Source organism: Dermacentor albipictus, chromosome 1 (genome assembly GCF_038994185.2).
Source record: "Dermacentor albipictus isolate Rhodes 1998 colony chromosome 1, USDA_Dalb.pri_finalv2, whole genome shotgun sequence".
Lineage (NCBI taxonomy): Eukaryota > Metazoa > Arthropoda > Arachnida > Ixodida > Ixodidae > Dermacentor > Dermacentor albipictus.
In genome coordinates, this window is record NC_091821.1 from 430630577 (window position 1) to 430653206 (window position 22630).

Consider the following 22630-nt stretch of genomic DNA (forward strand, 5'->3'; position numbering starts at 1 on the left):
TCAAACTGTAAAGCAGGAACAACCACTATACTGGTGGTGTCACCTAGTGCCGACCTCTGTAAATGCTGCCAAAGGACCTCTCCAGCCCTAGATATTACCCAAGTGCTCGAGGGCTGCAGAAGCTAACTACACAATCAGCCACAAATATTTCATATGTGAAAAGAACAAGCACAGGTTGCTTAACTTTTTCCTGCCTATGTTAGTACAACACATTAGCCAGGCATACAACCATCGCCTTTGGAATGCAAATAAAGACAACTAGTCTCACTGTGAGGCACTGGCGTAGCCAGGGGTGCGGGGAGGGAGGCGTCTAAACCCTCGCCCCTTATAAATTTTCTGATGCACCCCCCCTTTTCCCACAGAACAGAAAGTTTCAGGAGATGGGCTCCAAAAAAGTGACATGGATGAAAGGGAAAGCTTGAATGGGAAAGCAAGGTGAGGGCTAGTGGCAGTCTGGAGAGTGAGCGGGGGAGGGGGGGGGGGGGTTGTCCTGGGACCAATCCCCTCTGTCATGCACAGAACACTACAGCCCCATTCATGGCGTGCCTCTACCTCATTCCAGATCATGTTAACCATAACTACTAAAGAGGCATCAGCACTAAAAATTGCACACATAAATAAAGATGGAACAAGCACATGCATACACCTTGAGGGCATTATTGCTCCCCACCAGGCCTTCGTGTCATCGAAGAGCTTCTCCTGGTACTTGAACAAATTGTTGACCATGGTGTGCAGAAGAAAGAGTGCATAATACAGAGCGAAGTAAGGTGTTCAGCAATGCACACAAGCAAAGGCCACATGAATACATCAAGAGGCTTTCTCAATTGAATTGACTGAGCTATGCGCATTTCTAAGTCAACGTGTACACTCGCCGAACAATGATTAATGTTCTGCATATGCACTTGGACAGCCCTGTTATTTTTGCCAAGAAATGTGCATAACAAGCCCCTTACTTGTGAAAATTCTTAAACCTAGTGTACATGGTGTTTTCCAATGCCTGAAACAAATTGCACATATTATTCTGGGCATCAAAATACTCATGAAAAGCTTGTTTCTTTTTCTTCCCCTGGAATATTGAATCTATGGCCACACAGCTTAGCTGATACAATATGACATCATAGGCCTTTCCATACACCTACTGGCAGAAACGAAGTAAATAATTCTGGGGTTTTACATGCCAAAACCATATATGATTTTGAGGCATGCCTCATAGGGGGGCTCCACATTTATTCTGACCACTTGGGTTTCTTTAACGTGCACCCCATGCACAGTGCACAGGCATTCTTGCATTTCACCCCCATCAAAATGCAGCCACCGGAATGTGATCCTGTATCCCCAGGCTTAGCAATGGCAAAAACAACAGCTGCACAGCAAGACTAAGATATCGAATGCATTTGAAGAATGCGAAAATGCCAGAGCAAAGCCCAGAGTGCAAAGTGTGAAACCATTAGAGACACTTAAGGACATCTATAGCATCCACCTATAGCCAGACGAGGTTTCGTCGAGCCCTTGACTATAATGACGTGTACCATCACATATCGTCCCCTGAACGAAAACTTGAAAAACATGCAAGATGCTTCCTTCTAACTGTGCATCTAATTGTGTTTTCGTGAGGAGCTTGCCTTAGTCAATGCAGAACCACTGAAAGCAACCTTTAATCAAAGTTAAAGTTTTTGTTTTCTTTTGCTTTGTTTAAAAGTGCTAAAAAATCCCAATTAGGTGTTTTGTGCATATAAAGTAGACAAGAAATGCATGCTATACAGGGTTGACAAACCACCAGAGCCCTTTGTAAAGCAACTTTTTCACAACATCGTTTATGAAAAACAAGCATCTCCTTCAAAAGTACTTAAGCATAAATATGATATTCATACTGCTGAGGTCACTGTTTAATCAAAATGGAAAAGTTTGATTTGAAATGGCTATGCACACTAACGATGTGCAACAACTGCAGCCTGTTTAATGAAAAACTAATAAAGCCCCTCTTGAGCACAATGCTACTATCAGCTGCTCAAGCTCATTTCTCAATGCCTTAAATAATAATTTCTGAGCATTTCTTGTTTTTAACGCAGTGTCATATGCATACACTGCCTGACATACATTTCACATTACTACTGTTCATAATTCAACCAAACTATATCTGTATCAGTTGTGCATTTTCTGCAAACATTTTTACACATAATGAGCACCCACCCCATATGCAATATCACATAACTGATGACTATGATGAATATGACTTAAGTGATGGACTTTCAAGCTGATCAAATGAAATTAAACCTAGACCTTTACGCTAGCCTTCTAGCCAACCTTGCAAAATTTGTTTTATGACTTAGTTAACTAAAAAAATGAAACTTTGTGGTTTAATGTCCTGAAACTGCGCAGTGGCTTACGAGGGACACTGTGGTGGAGGGCTCCGAATAAATTTTGGGCACCCGAGGTTCTTTAATGTGCCCCCAAGGCAACCAAACGGTACGCGGGAATTTGTCAAAATGCACCCACTGCAGTCAGAATCGAACCCATGACCTCATGACCCAAGCACAATGCTATAGCCACCGTGACAGACAGAGGTGGCTCAGTTGCATACTTAGAGGGATGCACAATCTTAGAGGGATGCACAATCTTTGTGCAATTCAAATTGCTCATGATGAATGGCGTGGCTGACATAAGAACCCTACACTGTGCCACCAATCTTAAAGGAAAGACTTGAAGGAGGAATTAATGCCTCCTTTAACCCTTCCAGGAGCAGTGTCCACATTTGTGGATGCGGATTGCCTTTGGCAGTTCTGGCGAGTGGCGGTAGAGAAAAAGCAATAGGACGTTGAGCTTCGGCTAAATTGGAACCCCTGCACACTCAGGTGCCTTCATTTCACTTCAATGCGCTACATACTCCTGCAGAAGATCACATTGCTGATGGCACTACCATGTTTGATGCGACATTTGACATGCAGCACTCTGGCAGTGATTTCAAAAGAATATCTTTCTTTTTTTATTTCTCTTATTTATTTATTATAACTAAAAGGTCCCTGAACAGGACATTACATGAGGGGTGGGCATATCTTGAAAAAACGGCGTGTCAGGTTAGGTAATGCGAGTTGAAAGATGGTCTTCGATGGCAGCTTTGAAACGAGAAATGTCAGTGATGGGGGGCGATGTCAGAAGGAAGGGTATTCCATTCACGGGCCTTGTGTAGAAGAGAAGAATGTTGATACATAGTGGGATGGGCACATGGTAGATACACAGCATTAGGATGCATGTGGCAGGAGAAACGATGGGCTGGAATAATGATTTGGTCACCTGTGGGTTGTGAATGAAAGAACCTAAAAAATAAAAGAAGACGAGCGCTTTTGCGGCGATAGGTGAGTGAGGGAAGACGCAACCTGGATTTTAAGGCTGAAACTCTCTATGCATGCAGCCAATAATTAAATTGTGCAAGTGCTTCAAGCCTGTAATTAAATCATTTTAATGCAAGAATGCAACATGACTGGCTTCACAATAACCAGACAATTAATTACTTTTTAATTATGATGGTACACTAGAAAAAGTGCAAAGAACCATCCTACCACATTGTCTTTTTTGCAACAGTGATGAGCAGCTTGGAATAAAGTTGTGTAAATTTGACACACTTATAGGTAGTCCATCATATATTGTGTCTGAAGGGCTTAATTCATAGAGCTGCAGAGAGAGGGCACCACACTGCGGCAGATAGTAGCGTCCCTACATGTGCTGCCAAACAGCACTGATAGAGCAGTGTCAAAAGATAACAGCACCAAGTGCGCCTTCAAGCATCCACGACTTCCAAGACATAAAGAGTGTGTAGCTGCACATCTTATTGGCATAAGCATGCACTAGTGTAAAAGGCAGCAGCTTAAGTTCTAGGTATGAACATTAGCCCCCTGCAGCAATTAATTACATTCGTTAAGAGGATTCAGTAAATATTTGCAGTTACACAGCCAGCCAGCATTATAATAAGGTCATTTTCTTGGGGAAATTCAATGCAGGCTTCAACTTTTTTAAATAATATGCACTGCATGTAGAACACACGTTAATATCAATGTCTGCCTAATACTTCAGCACTGTGGCAAGCTAACAAAATTAAAAGAAGCAGTGTGCACTCCATTGTGTGCCAGCTACATTTTCCTTCACAGCATCAGGTGATTTCAGTCAATTTTGTCAAGTCATAGGCTCCTAGTTCTCCATGAACTGATTGGTTGAGTATCACAACCTACAAGATGAATATAAGTTAACATAATGAATATACATTCTTACTACTTTGCTTCAACTACCAAAATATAAACACAGAAAACTAAGCTGGGCAAACAAATAGCTGCAGCCTTTCCGAGGCACGATGCATAACCCTCTACAGCAACATATGCCAACACAGGTCCCTGTGTACCATGTGCCCATGCATAGGAGCCTGCGTGGGCATGCAGGGTATTAAAGGGACTGACAACAAATTTTCATGGTACCTATTTTTTTATTGCCATGGAAAGCTTACCAGTCAGAGTGTCTAATCATGAAGTGCTAACATGAAAAACACCATGGAACATTTTTTTATTCGAACTTTTCTATCTGCAGTGAGGATGTAGTCATTCACTGGAAGCATGCTGAAAATGGTGATAGGTGAGCGTAATAGCGATGATACGCCAGCATTAGTGGGAGGCAGATGACAAGTGTGGCCATAGCTGTAAAAGTATGATTTTGTTTGTCAAATTGATGTTCCTGCGATTCATGTTTTCAGAATCATTAAATTATTTCTGCGCTAATAGCTACGTGTTCTTGCAGGTCTAACTGCTTTGGTAAACGAAACCAGTCGGATCAAAAATGAAACGATGCCTTTACACGTGATAAGGAGTTTAGCATGTAGCCGAAGCCACGCATGCGTTTTGGTTTCTGAAGCACAGAATAATGCATGAGTGTCTAATAATATACCCACTGCAATTTTAAGCAATAATCATGTACTTAACAGTCGACTTACGTACAGTAATCTCATTGAATACATCTAAAGTGCCAAGATTTCACCATCAGCTCTTGCCACTTACTGGTTTTTGAAACTTTCTTTACCAATTTAAAATTATAATTCCTACTTAAATCGTGAAATGCACACTGGATTCTATCACTATAAATCATGGTAATTTCATTTCCATCAACGTTTCACAACACATTCTGGCCAGTTGTCAGTTCCTTTAACAGACTGCCCATCGCAATTTCCTACAACCTTCTTGCAGGGCCACAGTGCATTCATCGCCTTACACTGCCAATAATGACTTTTTCTTTCATTTCACACTCACTTCCGCACACAAACAGATCTCCTCCTGCATATGTACATCTGTATTCATCCCAAAACGTCATGTGATTGGCTTTCTCACATGGCTCAGAAGGTTGAAAGTAAAGGAACAAAAAAAATGAAATAAAGTAACGACATTATGTTGGGAGCGTGGCTGAACTTACTGCAATGTGCTTTCTTAACTCAAGCTAGTAGTTAAATGTAGACACAAACGAAAGTCAAAAATCAGCGTTACATTCATAGAGATATAATGCGCACCACGAGATTTCATACCTCATGCAGCTTATCACAGCGTGCCAGCAGCTTCCGAATAGTTCTGGCGGCAGCGCAGCGAGTGACATTTCTGGTGACAGCTGCACTTTAGCACGCATTTCTTCACACAAACAGGCTGTGCAAGTTTCAATGGCAAGTCCAAAAGTTAAGGACAGAGACAAGCAAGGTGCTACAGGAGCTACGGCATTTGAAGCATGCCATGAGAAAATGCCAGGCAAACACGCATGCCAACCCGCACTTGAGTGAGCACCAACCGCAGGAACAAGCAAAATATTAAAGACTTTCAGTCATAAATGTTTCAGAGGGGCCTGCAAAATCCTGGTAAATCCGTCGCAACGTGCATTCAACCGCACTGAAGAACAGTCCCAACCTAGAGTATGCATACGGACGCACTAGGGCAAAAGCAGTAAAAATAAGGAAAATATCTTTATTAAAGGGATAAAATAGAAATGACTAAGCTAAATGCACACTAAAAGGCAATACTAAATTAGTTTAGACTGGCCAGCCATTGCTTTAAAGCCTTATTGTCATTAATCTGGCGAAAGCACGATTACCAGTGAAAGTGAAGTTCAAGCTGCTACTTCTTGAATTTCACACCAAAATGTCAGCACCAGAGCATGAGTGCAATGCCATGAATTGCAAGGTATTTTGCCATGCTTGCACCATTACAGCCCCACAAAAGTTCTTGCAAGTTGTTACGTGGAGCCTTTAGCTCATTTAAAATGCAATGTGATCCTTCTTTACAAAAAAAAAAAAAGATTGACTATGCCTTAGTAAAGGATGTCAAAATGCTTGATTTCACAGCATGCTGGTCTGGGAACCCTAAGATGGTGTCTCCGCCAATTCTTAGTTCTTGCATTTTTTCAGGTTTACCAAGCTTTTGTTCCCAATAAGAAGCCATTTTTCTTTATTGTAGATGGGTAATATTGTAGACGGGTAACAGCCTAACCAGTCTCTAAAGCTTAGTGAGCCACAAATAACAAAAAATAAAGAAATAAGAAAAAAAAGAAACATTCGTGCAGAAACCATTGACAATGATTGTCAAGTAGGCAAATAGTCAAACGCTTCAAGACAGCTATTTTCTTTATTAAAGGAATGGTGCACTTGAAGCCATATATTTCTTGCAGTGAGGATATTTAGGTACCATTTGTTGTTTCACTGCATAATTCCATAGAGAACAGAGCCGTTAATAAGACATTTCTGGCAGTAGTATAGATGGACAGCTCGTGCTTCTCTAACAGCTATGACAATTTCCGTTTAGAAACTAACACACCCCACAATGTGAGTGCACACCCCCGTTGCGTCATCATTCTTACCCCAACCTCCAACCACCAGCCTCTCACCATGAATTCTCGGTGAACCCTTAAAATTTGACAGCATCTGCTTGGAACTACTTATCTTATTTGTTAATAAGTACAGATGCATTTCATTGTAAATATAAAAAAGACTAAACCCTGAAATGTTGCGAGGATCCTACTTTCACTGAAAACTGCCCAAATATGCAAAAAGTACAGTTGACTTTTGGTGATTCGACCTTGACGGGACCAACAAAATTGATAAGAGTTATTCGGCAGGTTGAACTAAACAAAAGGCAGAAAATATGCTGCCATGCGGCAGATTCATTCGGCAATATTTGCCCAATTAAAACACAACCCCAAATCAAGCACAGACCCAGTTTTTATGGGGCGAACAATGTGAAAAAACTAACTTAGAAATGGCATTAGAGCTTCTAAACAAAGTACTATAAATGTAACATGCACCGAATAGTTTTAACAGAAAAATTTAGCATGCCTCCAATTCTCGAAATCAAAACAATTATAAAACCAGCGAACTTGACCTTCACAGAACAGAAATTTATTTGCACTTAATGTCCATCATCATCATTCTCAGATTACACTTTAACACTGTTTATGAACCACAATGTGCCATTCTCCGTACGGTCCATTGCATGTTTAATAACCCTCATTTATCAAACGACTTCCCAAAAATGAGATGGAAGCCTAGATGTAACCTAACCACCTTGCTAGTTCATCCCACGACACATGAAATTCTCCAGAGCACAGAAAACCTGTGATGCGACTCGCTGTCGCTAGCTTAGTACATTAGATAACTGATCTTTTGAATAAGCTTTCATAACCAATGACTTAAAAGCAGTGCATCGCCATCAAGCTACGTGAGAACTTTATTCTTCACTACCTTATGATGGCAATGGCAATGACAATGGCTAGGCTAGCGTTACACCACGAACACCTCAAATGCTTTTTTGGCTTCACACCTGATGACAATGCACAAGCAATTTCAGGACCAATTCTCTTGCAAAAAAGAAAGGTGCACATTAGAATCAGGTAAATACTATAATCACTCACTGTAAGCTACAGTTTTCACTTGAAAATCTTCCTATGGCAGGCCGAAAATTGGTGTTTTCAGCAAGGAATGATCTGTGTTCAACGTATTCACTGTTACCTAGCACCACCAAGACAGACACTGCCGCCATTTGAGTCAACAATGGGGTCAGGTGCATTTGTGGCAACCAGCCAAGTTCTAATTAATGGGTAAAAGCCAATTTCAGGACCAAGATAATGAAAGTTATGGCCCATAGAAATCATGGGCACAGGTCAGGACCTTAGTAGCGTGGCTGAATTAACTCAAGAATCTTATATGTGGAGTCGGATTAACAAACATCTACTCTACGGTGTTGTAACAAACATTGCATATATATAGTGTTTTTTTTGTTCGTTTTTTCTTTTCTGCTGCACCAAATCTTTAACGATTGCCTGTGGCAAATGGCACAATTCTAACCCTTGATCTAATTTACTTGATGAGGCGGCCATTATTTCCAAGAGAAATCAAAATGCTTAATTGAAACATTAACCTAATTAAGCTAACTAATTTTATATCACATTAGTTTATGGCTCGTATTTCAATGTACAAATTGCAGCTGGTGAGTACGCAGGGAATATCAACTTGTGCAGTGCCTCAGGGAAATGCATGCACCTGCTATCCTGTTTTTGTTCATGCCACATCAACCGATTATTCACGATGGTATCATTCATAAAAAAACTGGAAAGTTTGGATTGCCCTGCACAAGGCACAACTGGTAATAAAATCTCCTCCAACACTTGTTGAATGGGTTACAGTTGACCTGCCAAGGGTGGGCCGAATTCCTCCTTAAAAATTGGAGGGAGGTCCAGGCCCCCCGGGCCCCCCCTGACTTTAAGCACTACCCCAACATCAACAAATGCTGCCACGAGCACAACTATCCAGCTCGCTCCTTCTTGCACCTCATGCCAAATAATACGGAAAGAAAAAAGCATGCAGTTAATACTTGCGGTATTTCATGAAATACCGACTGCAGTAAATGTCTGCAGCAGCACACAAACGCCTTAAGCATCCTTGTCCATCTAAAGTCAAGCTTCGTATGTAGTCCACAAGCTTGATGCAATCATACTTCATTCCAAGACTACCCGGAGAGGTGTGTTCCTTTCTAGCATGTCAAGGCTCCAGATCTTCCATTCATAGTAACATAAATACAATCACAGTCTGCAAGTTCAATTTATCGAATTAAACTCACATTTCTCTTTAGTGTCCCTGTCATCTGTCAACTTCAGTTACACTCTGCATCAAAAGCTCATAATGGAGACAGTGCTTACTAAGTAAAGTCCTCCTGCTTCACAATCACACACAGTGAAAGACTTTGAAATCAAGATTACTGAAGCGAACAATACTCTTGAATTTTATTACCGCAACCATCAAGACCAGGCGAGCATCGAGCTGGCTGTTGCTAAAAGGCCATGCAACGACATTCTACTGAGACATTTATTCCCTTTTTGTACAGCACGGTGAACTCTTAAACAGAACAGTTAATTAGTAAATTCAAAGCAATATAACTTGAACATATAAGCAACTTCATAGCAAAAAAAGTGCTTAATCTGGTGCTTTACTTTGATCTATGTCAGTAAAAATTACTGAGGAGGTTATCATGTCAAAACTGACTCGTAATCATACCATAAATACTAATTTTGTGTTCCCTTTAATAAGCAGACTGCACTGCACATGTGCTCCTGGTGGTAAACAGAATGCACAAAAGGACGTACTTCCAGGCCTAACGACATGTTGCTTGTGCTCAACATGTTGAAGTACTTTTTTGCAGCAAGGAATTTCTGAAATAGCCTATTTTCACTTCAAATGCCTTTCTCCACTTCAATAAAAAGTGGTTCAGGGCCCCATCAATGTGCTCGCATTCTTTAGGTACTCCATGCTCTTTCCGGGGGTTATTTATCTGTGTTTGTATCTAACCCTTGTCCTGCCTACTTGGGTCACTGGGTAGTCAGTGGTGGAATGGGTGAGCGCATCGGTCTGCTGTGTGAAAGTAACAGAATTCGAACGACTGGACCAACTTGGCTCACTGAGTATGTAACAATGTGTACATACATGTCACTCTTCAGCTAACCTTTCACACCAACATGGGCCACTGCAGATGCGGGACTGGGTAGGTGCCACAGTTCGAAGAAGGTCTTTGACGCTAACACGGAGTACTGGGTACGTGCCACTCAGTCTGCGCTGGCCTGCAATGAATCTCTTCGATGCCAACTTGGGTAACTAGTATGTGCCACTAGAAATGTGCCAGTGTACAATGATGAAAAAGATCCCCTAAATTTCTTCGATGCTGAGCGAACCCATGTCACAAGGGTTCTTCAAGGACAGCAAACCAACGCATTAGCAGGCTGCACCCTGAATGCACTGGGTATGTGCCGCTTTTCAATGAACGCCTTTCACGCTAGAGCTTTAGCGAACTGCACCCATGAATGCACTGGGTATGCACCTCTCTTCAATGACCCTCTCGCCAACTTGGGTCACTGAGTATGTGCCACTGAGTGTGCGGCCAAGCGAGGGAAGTATTCTCAGCATTCGCAGGCACCTACACGCCACGCTTCTCGTCTCAGAGGCCACGCACAGGCTTTGCGGCAGCGGCACTAGATGGCGCCGAATGTTCTTAGAGAAGCACAAAAGAGGAGTTCCACTGCAGTACACACCTCATACATAACTTGCTTCGACGCTGGCAATACATTGTGTCATTATATTGATTCAATGCTGATACATTACCATAGAGAGTCATCATGAGATGGTTCCTGCCGCAATTTTCTTTTAAATGTTGTTTTCCTAAGCCCTTTTAATGGTTATGAGCAGATGCCATGCTTCACCTCGCTTTTCTTTGCTGCATTATGCAATAACATGACAGTGGTGTTTTCCTCCTCATGTGGAACATGTTGCACTTGAAGCTTCTGTACCATTTGTTTTGTCGTGTATTTTATATTTGCTTCAGAATAATGCTTTGAGTGCCACTCTTTTAGTAACTTCACTAGTTTGCTGAAATGTAGACCCTTAGGTGTTTCACATGCCTGGCAATTCTGCGGTCTGAGTCGTTCTTTTCCATTGGCTTTACTTTCTGATGTGAAAGGCTGTTACAGTAAAACCCTATGTGCTCACATAAAATGTACCAATGGTTGAGACGTAGCCGCAACAAATCCCCAACCCAACCTCCTTGGAAATATTGCTACACGCGTGTGGTATTTGATTGTTTGAATAAGGCGCGTGGGCACCATCACTCGAGAAAAGAGGAGGAAGAACGAATTGGGCTGGCACTGTGAATTAACCGGTCTGTGCTGCAATATGTTTCATTTGCATTTGTTAGCACACGCTTTACAATCATGCCTTGGCTCATGGGGAAGTTGTACTGGCCTAATAATGTACTGGCTGAATGCCTAAGCTGTAGTGGCTCGTAGGCCTGGTTAATGCATACTTTTTTGTTGCATAGATGCTAACTGCACTACCTCAACTCACAGTTTCACTGATATCGCTATGTGCCATAAAGGAACTTGTGCCTTTTCTGAAAGGTCAGAGACTGGTCTACCAATGATTTTGCCTTTGGCGCAGGTACAATGATGCCTATGGACCTTTTACAGCACCATACCCCTGGGAACCACTAATTTTGCTCACAGAGGCCCCCATTTAGTGCCTTCTGTTCAGCATTGTCTCGCGTGTTTGCAATGGCCACGGCGACCGCAGGCATGGCGCAGACAAAGGTACTCAGGCTACGCTACCACAATGAGCAGTGAGTGGGTAGAGAACCCATGACTTCGGCCAAAGCTGCAGGGGCAGTGTATCCCTTTCATTTATCCATTCTGTCTGCGCTGCAATTTTAACAGTTATCGGCTGAACACAGCAAATGTAGCAGTATGATGATAGCTTTTACTCTTTATACTCTAGCAACTACAGAGGTAGATTTGTAGGGCTGTTGCAGCCATGTATGTACAACAATATTGTTGCACATACAGTACGGCTCATCTTGTGGAAAGGTGTGCATAAAGAATGGTTGTAAATACAGGCACTCCTTGTGCAGCTGAGATGGATGAAGACTGCACACTGTCTCATCCCAAACCTTCAAGTCTCTGTCGCAGTTCTCGAGAAAGCACATCTTCCCTCTGCCTTTCAACATTTTAAATAAATGGTATTAAGCAATTTCAAGCCTCTCAGCGGAACATTGCTGGAGTGGCTGTAGGCAGGTGATGCCTGCTTGCTCTCAATTCAGAAGGCGTTCAATGGCGGCGAGCCCTTGGCGGCCTCTGGTACATAGTGCAGATTGCTCACTGTAATGGGTCTATACAGATAAGGATCAGAAATCACGGAGGTGTAATGGCAGCCTCAGCAAAGAACATAGCCACCAAAAGGTGCAGCTGCAGGACCTATCACCGCCAACCATAACGTGGTAAGGATCGCCACCAGTCTGCTTGGCAATGAGCATGACATCACGTGTGGTGCCTTTGGAAGGATACCGCACGCATCTAACAGGCAAACGCACCATCGTTATCTGCCAAAATGTGCAAACTGTTTGCAGAAACAAAAGCAACTCGCAGTCATCGTGTTGGCGCAACAAGCTACCCGCCTCACTCGTGCATGGCCAGAAGAGGTGCACCACTTGCGAAAAAAAATTGGGAATAAAAAAGAACTTAAATCTTTTAGTGTTTATTTTAAGTAACATTTACTGTGGTCTCACATTTCTTCCTTTCTTTTTCAACGCTGTGCATAAAGAAATTCAAATTTGTACTTGACATTTAGTGAGCAGCCCCGTTTATTGCGTAGTTATGCCAATTTCCCGCCAGGTGCGTATTAAGAAGGTTGCCCTGTATTTTAGCACCAAAGCCAAAAAAGAATGAAGAAAGACCACTGGTAGCACCAACACTTTCTCATCTGTGACTTACTATTTTGCACTCTCTTTGCCCCAGTACAATGGTGGGGAACACTTATCTGCAGCTTTGACAGGGAACAGATATGCAAAGCATTGATAGAAGGAGGGTGCCTAGCTTCACCTAGCGAAGTTATGAGTGGCGTTCTCAGGAGTAATGTGCTGAATGCCAAGAACAGCAGATTCCAATGCCTGTTCTTTTCCCTCATGCTGGTAATGAAGCCTGATGGGTTCAACGAAAGTAACACTAAATAAAGACTATAAATCAGTTCAGACTGACAATGTGTTCTTTCCAAACAATATCTTTGCTAATTTTGTGGCAATAGGTTGATTGCTAGACAAGAAAAGAAAGTGCAGACCAATGCTCCATGTTGATTTCCTCGACACAACCTCAGCACCGGTATGTCGGTGCAGTGGTATAGCCAGATATTTTTTTTTTTTTTCGGGTGGGGGTGGGGGTGGGGGGAAGGGTGAAGAGAGGGGGGGGGGGGGCATGTGTCTGGTGTCACCCCCACACCCTTGTTACACCACTGTGTCAGTTTGACATCACGAGTTTCAAGATATATTTTTCATATTTGGGTTGTTGTGGTTCAGCGAGCTAAGCACAATCTTTAACTCTTTCAGAATACAATGCAATTCACCTTTACTAATAAATAATTACCCAGACTTGAGCAGGTGCTGTGAACATTTATGACATCATGGTGAGATGGTGCAGGAGAGCTTCAAGACAGCATTGCCACCCTTCTTTTGTTTCTGCGACTTCTTTGGCTTACCAAGCTTCTTCTCACCAAAAGAGCAAATTTTTTTTTTATTGTACAGTAGCAGAAAAAAAATTTGCTAATACAGCTCAAACAATTTTTCTTTTTCGTGTCCCTTTAAGTGCTCATTTCTAAATTCAAGGGTCCACAATTCAAACTGCAGCTCTGAGACAGGCTTCCTTCAAGACCTATAACAAACTAGTTCCGGTACATAAACTGGCTTCAGTTTACAAACAATACTGGCTTAGAGAAGGCGCGCACATCAGCCCAATAGCTGTAAAGGTTCAGAAAAGAAAACACGACAATGCTTTAGCCGCCCTTTAACACACAGCTCCAACGCAAATGTCATGGCAGAGCTGCACCTCTGTTCTTCAAGAGCTAAATGACAAAGAGCTAAAATGACATTTAAGTAGAGGCTAGTGGCATGTGCAGATATGCCCATGGTACAGGCACAATGGCACGTCGAGATGCGGAAGGCGTTAATGCCAATGACACGCTCAAAGAAAGATAAGTGATAAAAGAGAAAATTCCGCAAAGATCAGAGCATCCTCGACGGCTTCATTGCGGCAGGCAAAATGCCTGTAGGAAGCTACGCGTCAGAGGTGCCTTGCCCTTTTGAAACGTGTTGATAGAATGGAAACAGCTATGGGGCGATTCCATGAGAGATCAAAAGTGCATGTCCGCTTGGTATTTCTGTTTCGCCTGGATTTTTATGTCGTGTAAGCATATTTGCACTGCATGGAACCGGAAATTTTGTTCACGAGAAGCTTTCCCAGTAAGCCAAAAGAATATTTGAAGGTGGCGATGCAAGCGTCCTCCTATTGCTTACCACAATATTTTCTGATTTCCCGGCCGAATTAAATGCAAACTAAAAACATTGTGTCAAAACCCTTTCTGCTCATTTTAATACGCTTCCTAGTAAATTGGTTCCATGCGTCTTTTTTTATGCTGTCCACAAACTAAAAAAAAATGTAAAGAAATTCCAAACATGGCCAAAATCAGAAAAATTTTGCAACGTTGTCTTGGCGTGTTTTCTATTTCACACAGAAACTTCAAAAAATGTCGAACATAGAACAATCTCTTTGCAACATTTATTTATTATATTATTTTTCTACATGAAACACAAAAGAAGAAGAAAAATAGTTAAAGAAACAAGTTTTTAAAAAAGTCATTTTCAAAATTTTTTTTATATAGGAAATCTGGTTCCAATTTCTGAAAAAATTTTGGATAGAAGTCCGCTTATATCAGGCAAAATGTGGGTGCAATGTTTCCTCATTTGCGTTATTCACAAAATATACCAGCCCAGAGTGGCCCACGTTGAGCATGCTGGCTTCAGTACCTCTGCTGGTTGTCAGTCAGTTTGCATTGTACACAAATCTACTTCTAATTTCTTTACCGCTTTAGAACTTTGCTCTGGCAGCCTGTTTTCAACAAAAATGTATTGTTATAATTTATTTGTGTCTAGCATGTGCAAGTTGGGGGGCTGCCACCCTCGCACATGCTAGCGCATACTGAGTTTTCAGCCTAGAACCTCTGTGAGCATCACACTTACACCTCCATTATTCGCTTGTCAACAGCATGGGAGACACCGCGAGTGCATGTTGTGGCTGACATTGCCAAAACCTGCCTGGTGCACACAGTAAATCACCTTTAAACGGAGCCAAGGCAGGCTAATCCGTAAGCGACAAAGCACTTCCATAATCAGCAGCAGCACCGTTATGGTGGTACCAGCAGCACCATCCCCTACTTGCCATGGATACTAGAACTTTCTTCGGCACCACCTTGTGTGACTCATACTGCGTCTTTCTAAAAAACTTATCCGAGTCATTTCCCAGGCCATTTATTTAGTTTCCCATTATCGCATGCTCTCTGCGTCGCTCACAGATAGCGTCTTCCTGCCTTACCTCGACCTTCACTCTTGTGTTTCAGCTGTCCAAAAATGTGCAGTGCAGCATGACCGAGCCAAAGGCTGCCGAAGTTGCCTAATTTATGATGTTTTGTCAGCACCTTGCTGATGTGCTTTCCCATGTCGAGAACAGCAGAGGTCATTGGTGGTGCCAGAAGGACACTGTCCTTCAATAATGAGCAGACCCACATGTTTTCACAGTGCAAAGCTTTAGACAGCCTTGTTCATAGAACATAAAATCGGGAGAGATTCTGGAGGCTCAGTCACGGCAGCGGCACAGTAAAAGTGACAAAGAGTGTGCTGCTGTTCAGTATAAACGTTTTTACTTGGACTAGCTCTTCACCACACACGATGCATGCGGCTCATAGCTTGGTCCGAGTCATCATCATCATCAGCCTGGTTACGCCCACTGCAGGGCAAAGGCCTCTCCCATATTTCTCCAACAACCCCGGTCATGTACTAATTGTGGCCATGCCGTCCCTGCAAATTTCTTAATCTCATCCGCCCACCTAACTTTCTGCCGTCCCCTGCTACGCTTCCCTTCCCTTGGAATCCAGTCCGTAACCCTTAATGACCATCGGTTATCTTCCCCCCTCATTACATGTCCTGCCCATGCCCATTTCTTTTTCTTGATTTCAACTAAGATGTCATTAACTCGCGTTTGTTCCCTCGCCCAATCTTCTCTTTTCTTATCCCTTAACGTTACACCTATCATTCTTCTTTCCATAGCTCGTTGCGTCGTCCTCAATTTGAGTAGAACCCTTTTCGTAAGCCTCCAGGTTTCTGCCCCGTAGGTGAGTACTGGTAAGACACAGCTATTATACACTTTTCTTTTGAGGGATAATGGCAACCTGCTGTTCATGATCTGAGAATGCCTGCCAAACGCACCCCAGCCCATTCTTATTCTTCTGATTATTTCTGTCTCATGATCCGGATCTGCAATCACTACCTGCCCTAAGTAGATGTATTCCCTTACGACTTCCAGTGCCTCGCTGCCTATTGTAAACTGCTGTTCTTTTCCGAGACTGTTAAACATTACTTTAGTTTTCTGCAGATTAATTTTTAGACCCACTCTTCTGCTTTGCCTCTCAAGGTCAGTGAGCATGCATTGCAGTTGGTCCCCTGAGTTACTAAGCAAGGCAATATCATCAGCGAATCGCAAGTTACTAAGGTATTCTCCATTAACTTTTATCCCCATTTCTTCCCAATCCAGGTCTCTGAATACCTCCTGTAAACATGCTGTGAATAGCATTGGAGAGATCGTATTTCCCTGCCTGACGCCTTTCTTTATTGGGATTTTGTTGCTTTCTTTATGGAGGACTACGGTGGCTGTGGAGCCACTATAGATATCTTTCAGTATTTTTACATACGGCTCGTCTACACCCTGATTCCGTAATGCCTCCATGACTGCTGAGGTTTCGACAGAATCAAATGCTTTCTCGTAATCAATGAAGGCTATATATAAGGGTTCATTGTATTCCGCACATTTCTCTATCACCTGATTGATAGTGTGAATATGATCTATTGTTGAGTAGCCTTTACGGAATCCTGCCTGGTCCTTTGCTTGACAGAAGTCTAAGGTGTTCCTGATTCTATTTGCGATTACCTTAGTAAATACTTTGTAGGCAACGGACAGTAAGCTGATCGGTCTATAATTTTTCAAGTCTTTGGCGTCCCCTTTCTTATGGATTAGGATTATGTTAGCGTTTTTCCAAGATTCTGGTACGCTCGACGTTATGAGGCATTGCGTATACAGGGTGGCCAGTTTATCTAGAACAATCTGCCCACCATCCTTCAGTAAATCTGCTGTTATCTGATCCTCCCCAGCTGCCTTCCCCCTTTGCATATCTCCCAAGGCTTTCTTTACTTCTTCCGGCGTTACCTGTGGGATTTCGAATTCCTCTAGACTATTTTCTCTTTCATTATTGTCGTGGGTGGCACTGGTACTGTATAAATCTCTATAGAACTCCTCAGCCACTTGTACTATCTCATCCATATTAGTAATGATATTGCCGGCTTTGTCTCTTAACGCATACATCTGATTCTTGCCAATTCCTAGTTTCTTCTTCACTGTTTTTAGGCTTCCTCCGTTCCTGAAAGCATGTTCAATTCTATACATATTATACTTCCTTATGTCAGCTGTCTTACGCTTGTTGATTAACTTCGAAAGTTCTGCCAGTTCTATTCTAGCTGTAGGGTTAGACGCTTTCATACATTGGCGTTTCTTGATGAGATCTTTCGTCTCCTGCGATAGTTTACTGGTATCCTGCCTAACGGAGTTACCACCGACTTCCATTGCACACTCCTTAATGATGTCCACAAGATTGTCGTTCATTGCTTCAACACTAAGGTCCTCTTCCTGAGTTAAAGCCGAATACCTGTTCTGAAGCTTGATCTGGAATTCCTCTATTTTCCCTCTTACCGCTAACTCATTGATCGGCTTCTTATGTACCAGTTTCTTCTGTTCCATTCTCAGGTCTAGGCTAATTCGAGTTCTTACCATCCTGTGGTCACTGCAGCGCACCTTGCCGAGCACGTCCACATCTTGTATGATGCCAGGGTTAGCGCAGAGTATGAAGTCTATTTCATTTCTAGTCTCGCCGTTCGGGCCCCTCCACGTCCACTTTCGGCTATCCCGCTTGCGGAAGAAGGTATTCATTATCCTCATATTATTCTGTTCTGCAAACTCTACTAATAACTCCCCCCTGATATTCCTAGTGCCTATGCCATATTCCCCCACTGCCTTGTCTCCAGCCTGCTTTTTGCCTACCTTGGCATTAAAGTCACCCATTAGTATAGTGTATTTAGTTTTCACTCTACCCATCGCCGATTCCACGTCTTCATAGAAGCTTTCGACTTCCTGGTCATCATGACTGGATGTAGGGGCGTAGACCTGTACAGTCTTCTTGGTCCGAGTATTCTGTGTCAATTATTTATGCATTCACAAGAAGAACATTGCTAAGAAAAAAATGTCCATTGCATAAACATTTTGGATGTTGCCTACCTGCGAAGCTACTGCTAGAGGCTGAGGATATTTGTGACACCGACAAGGTCTGCCAGCACTGCGTTACGCACCTCAAGGAAATCATGTCTTCATTTAGCGACACACGCAATGACGCAGACATGGCATTCCTTCAGGAAGAAGAAAAAAGGATTGGAGACATGAACAGGTACATCCACCTTTCTTCTGATGTTTCACCATTGAAACCAACATCTTCCATTCACAAACGCAGCAGACTATTTTACGGACAGAGAAAATGGGCCGAGATTGAAAGTGTCTTGGTGACGAAGATATGTTTAACTTTAAGCACTGTATCTGGAAGCGGCAGTACACCTGAACCGTCTGTGACAGAATGTCATGCATATGCAGGCTGGTTAAAAGCAAGCATGTGAGGCTTCAAGGTCCTATCAAGAGCGCCTCCGTCTCTTAATCATCGTGCCACCAGAAGTTGAACACAAATGCGTTCAAAAGGCAATCCCTGTTGTCACAACGTACATGCTCAGAAAGGCCCAAAATTGGAGCGAGAAGCATGGAATGTAATCAGGTTTTGATCCGTACACAAGGTCAAGGTTAAGTGCATCGGATGTACTAGCTGCACCCAACTACTTCACTAAGGATGAACTTGGGTGCTCTAGCAAGGCCTGAACAAGGACGTTGTGTCAGTCATCACAAAAGGCCAGAGAGAGTATGTCTCAAAGCGGTTTATGACACATTCTATCTGCGAGATATTCCATATGTTCAAAGCAGTTTACCCCAAAAGTGCCATCACCTTGTCAAAGTTTTACAGCCTGCATCCAAAATGGGTGGTGCTCACACCACAAAAAGAGGATTGCATTTGCATTTATTGTGTCTCCTGCATTTATGGTGTCCTTTATTTGCATTTATTGTGACCATTGCGTCTCCGTGCTTGAGAACGTAACTGGCACGAAAATCTCATTGGAAGGCATGAAAGCAATGCGTCTTTGCGGCTCCCCAACCACAGACTGTATGTTAGGTGAATGCGAACACTGCCTACGGAGTGAAAGCTTCACTTTGGCCAGTCTTGGAATGGTCGACAACAAATGGGTCACATTTACTGTTTGGGAAAGCGGCAACTTGATCAAGAAGACATCGTCTCCAACCCTGTTTGTGAAAGAGCTCGGCAAATGGGTGACCAAATGGACTCCTCACGAATACATACACCACACTCAAAGGCATACACCGCACTATTCACGAGGCGAAGAAGTGCGAGCAGCGTGGAAGCGTTGTTCTGCATTTTGATTTTGCAGAGAACTGGACAATCCTTTTATATGAAACACAATCATACCATGGGCACAAGAAACAAATCTCCATTATCACCTGTGTTGCCACGACAAGGAAAGCAACACACAGCTTTGCTGTCATAAGCAACATGTACAACAATGCAGAGCGCGCCTGCTATGCCCTAGGTAGAATGCATGAAGTCTTATATGAAAAAGCCCCCGTCTATGAAACGAAACATAAATCAGCGATGGTGCAGCGAGCCATCTTAAAAATAGGTACCAACAGTACGAGTCGTGCCACTCCAAGTATATAACCGCGAGGTGGATATTTTCGCTACCGGGCACGGGAAGAACACCTGTGACGGTGTGGGTGGAATCCTTAAGAACCAAACTTCCCTGCACAGCCTGGGGTCTGGAAGCGCCATCTCCATTCAGTCGGCACTTGAGATGGCAGCAACATCAAGAAAGTGGCCCTGCTTCATGCACCTGCTGCAGCCATCGAGGAGTATCGTTAGCAGAAGTCAGTGGAGTGGAAGTCGGTGCAGCGTCTGCCAGGAATTCAGTCATGGCATGTGCGGATGTGTGCCAGCAATCAGCCGAGTGGACATGCGCTGTCCATGGCGAGAACTGCCGCTAGCCAGCTGACAGTGATTAAACCCTTTTAAATACTAACTGCAAAGGTCGCGCAATAAATTTGTTCGGGCACCACAAGTGGTGTAGAGTTTGTTCTCTCTTGCTTCCCAGAAAACCAAGCAGAAAGCATGTTCTCTGTTCTTTCCACAATAAGAAACCCAGGTAAACCTTCATTGATTTGTGGCAACTGCTGTCTTTGCTTTCTTTAAAAGAGAGTAAATGTTAACAAACTGGAACGAGTCATCGCAGCACTAAAGCCAACACACTCAACATGGGCAACATTGGCCCATTATATTTTGTGAGCAGAAGTGAATATATATATATATATATATATATATATATATATATATATATATATATATATATATATAACGTATCGTAAATCAGTATACATTAACTATTATTAAATTTACCATGCCTACTGTTTAACGCTGTAACTGGCATATTGAGAATATTGCACACTTTAGAATAGTATAGCCAAAACATGAATACTTAAGAATGAAAATCTGCACTTCAACACTTACTTTTTCTTTTATATGTAGTCGGCTTTTATAGGGTTCGAATTTCATATAATGACCATAGAATGATTGTGCTGCTCAAAGAATCCACGGCATTTCGCATTATTCTCCCTACCTGATTCTTTCTACCTGATTCTCCCTACCTGAAATTCAGGATGATTTGTTAATGTAGTATTTTTTACTGAATTCTCTTTTTTTAATATTATCTCTGTGCATTACAAAACATGCTGCACGCATGGTTTACTCAACTTTTTCTTCAATGAATTCACAAAGATTAAGTAACACTTCTGATGTATTTTACATCTTTCTTTCAAACTAAGAGTGTGTGAATATAGTATCAATTTTTGGAACCAAACTGAAGCAGTTCCAGAAGCAAATCTAATCGAATCAAATATATATTTATTTAATAATAAACAGCCATCTCTTGTCATCAACATAAAACAATGCCGACACCTTAATATTTACAACATTAGAAAGTTTGTCATTGCAATAAACATCATCCCTTTCAGGCACTAAATCATTCTGTCCATTGCAAATTTAGTTTCACATTCTTGCACCTTCAGAATCGTGAAAAGCATACAGCTGCTTAAGGGATCAAGAATCTTCAGAATGTTGACTTTATGCAAGAACTCTCCGCAGGAAAGTCAGATACGAGAACCCGAACTATTTCATGTCTAACATACTTGGCAAGGCACCCACCCAGCCACTTGACATACATGCTGGGTGTTAAAACACTGATAAAAACAGTAGAACTGAAACCACCACATGACGACATACTAATAGCGAAAGCAAACAGCCAGCCGTTTATGTTCCTCATCTTAACAAGAAAAGTTTCAAGTTGTACACGACACAATTTAAATATCACTTTCATCAGTGCTTCTACTTTTAATACACTATTTTGACATGCACAATCATTAGGATCAAATATGTAGTTAGCAAACTACTGAAACTTTGGAGGTTGTGTGCGTGTGCATGATCAAAATGAAATTTTAAAAAGCAATCTTGCAAGCCTTTTTATACCCCTATATACCGTCGAGACAGAACTGGAACAGTGTGTCATCAGCAATGGCAGATCAAAAGAAACACTTTATTTCTAATAGGAGTGGTTACATCCAATGGAGCCCCTACTTATGAAATAATATTGCAGTGAAGCTTATTCAGATTAATTCCAAAGGGAACACAAGAGTCCTATGTCCATGTATGGTGCCAAACAATAACAACTGCTGGATGCCATGTATGAGCTAAATTAGAGTGCGAATGATCAGATTTGAGTATGAAAGTGTGGCTACCTGTGCAACAAAGCATGATTTACTACATTATCTCCAGTAGAACCATAATGACAGTCACTTTTTCCTCAAGGTTCAAACTTGACTGCACACAGTTGACAATGTGAAGCATTAAAAAACACTACTAAAAAAATATTCAGGTTTGCAAATAGTGGCTATCCAAGTTGGGGACCAAATCAAAAGTCATTCGCACACGCTGATCTCAAACGTTTTTGATCTCAATTAAATATTCATCCAAGACACATAAAGTGACAAAAGAAATCCATAAAAGGATTACTGACAAATTCTTATATTGTCCGTTACAAGGTTGAAGTGATGTGTTTGTGCTCTGTTCAATACACATTCTGATGTAAAGAAAGCCTGTTGAAAAGCTGCACCCCCTTCTTGTCAACATTCAGAAGAGCAGAAACCACCACTGCATGATGCCTGCTTTTGCCCATGCAAAAGTATGTGCGTCTCTTTGTGAGCGCAAAGTGCTGTTCACAAGTTC

General features: G+C 42.2%; 1 protein-coding gene across 2 annotated transcripts in view; it reads right to left on the reverse strand.

The window, feature by feature from the left end:
• Nucleotides 1–22630, reverse strand: part of LOC135908627 (forkhead box protein J3-like) — a 44080-nt gene that overhangs the window by 16208 nt on the left and 5242 nt on the right. The window lies entirely within an intron of this gene.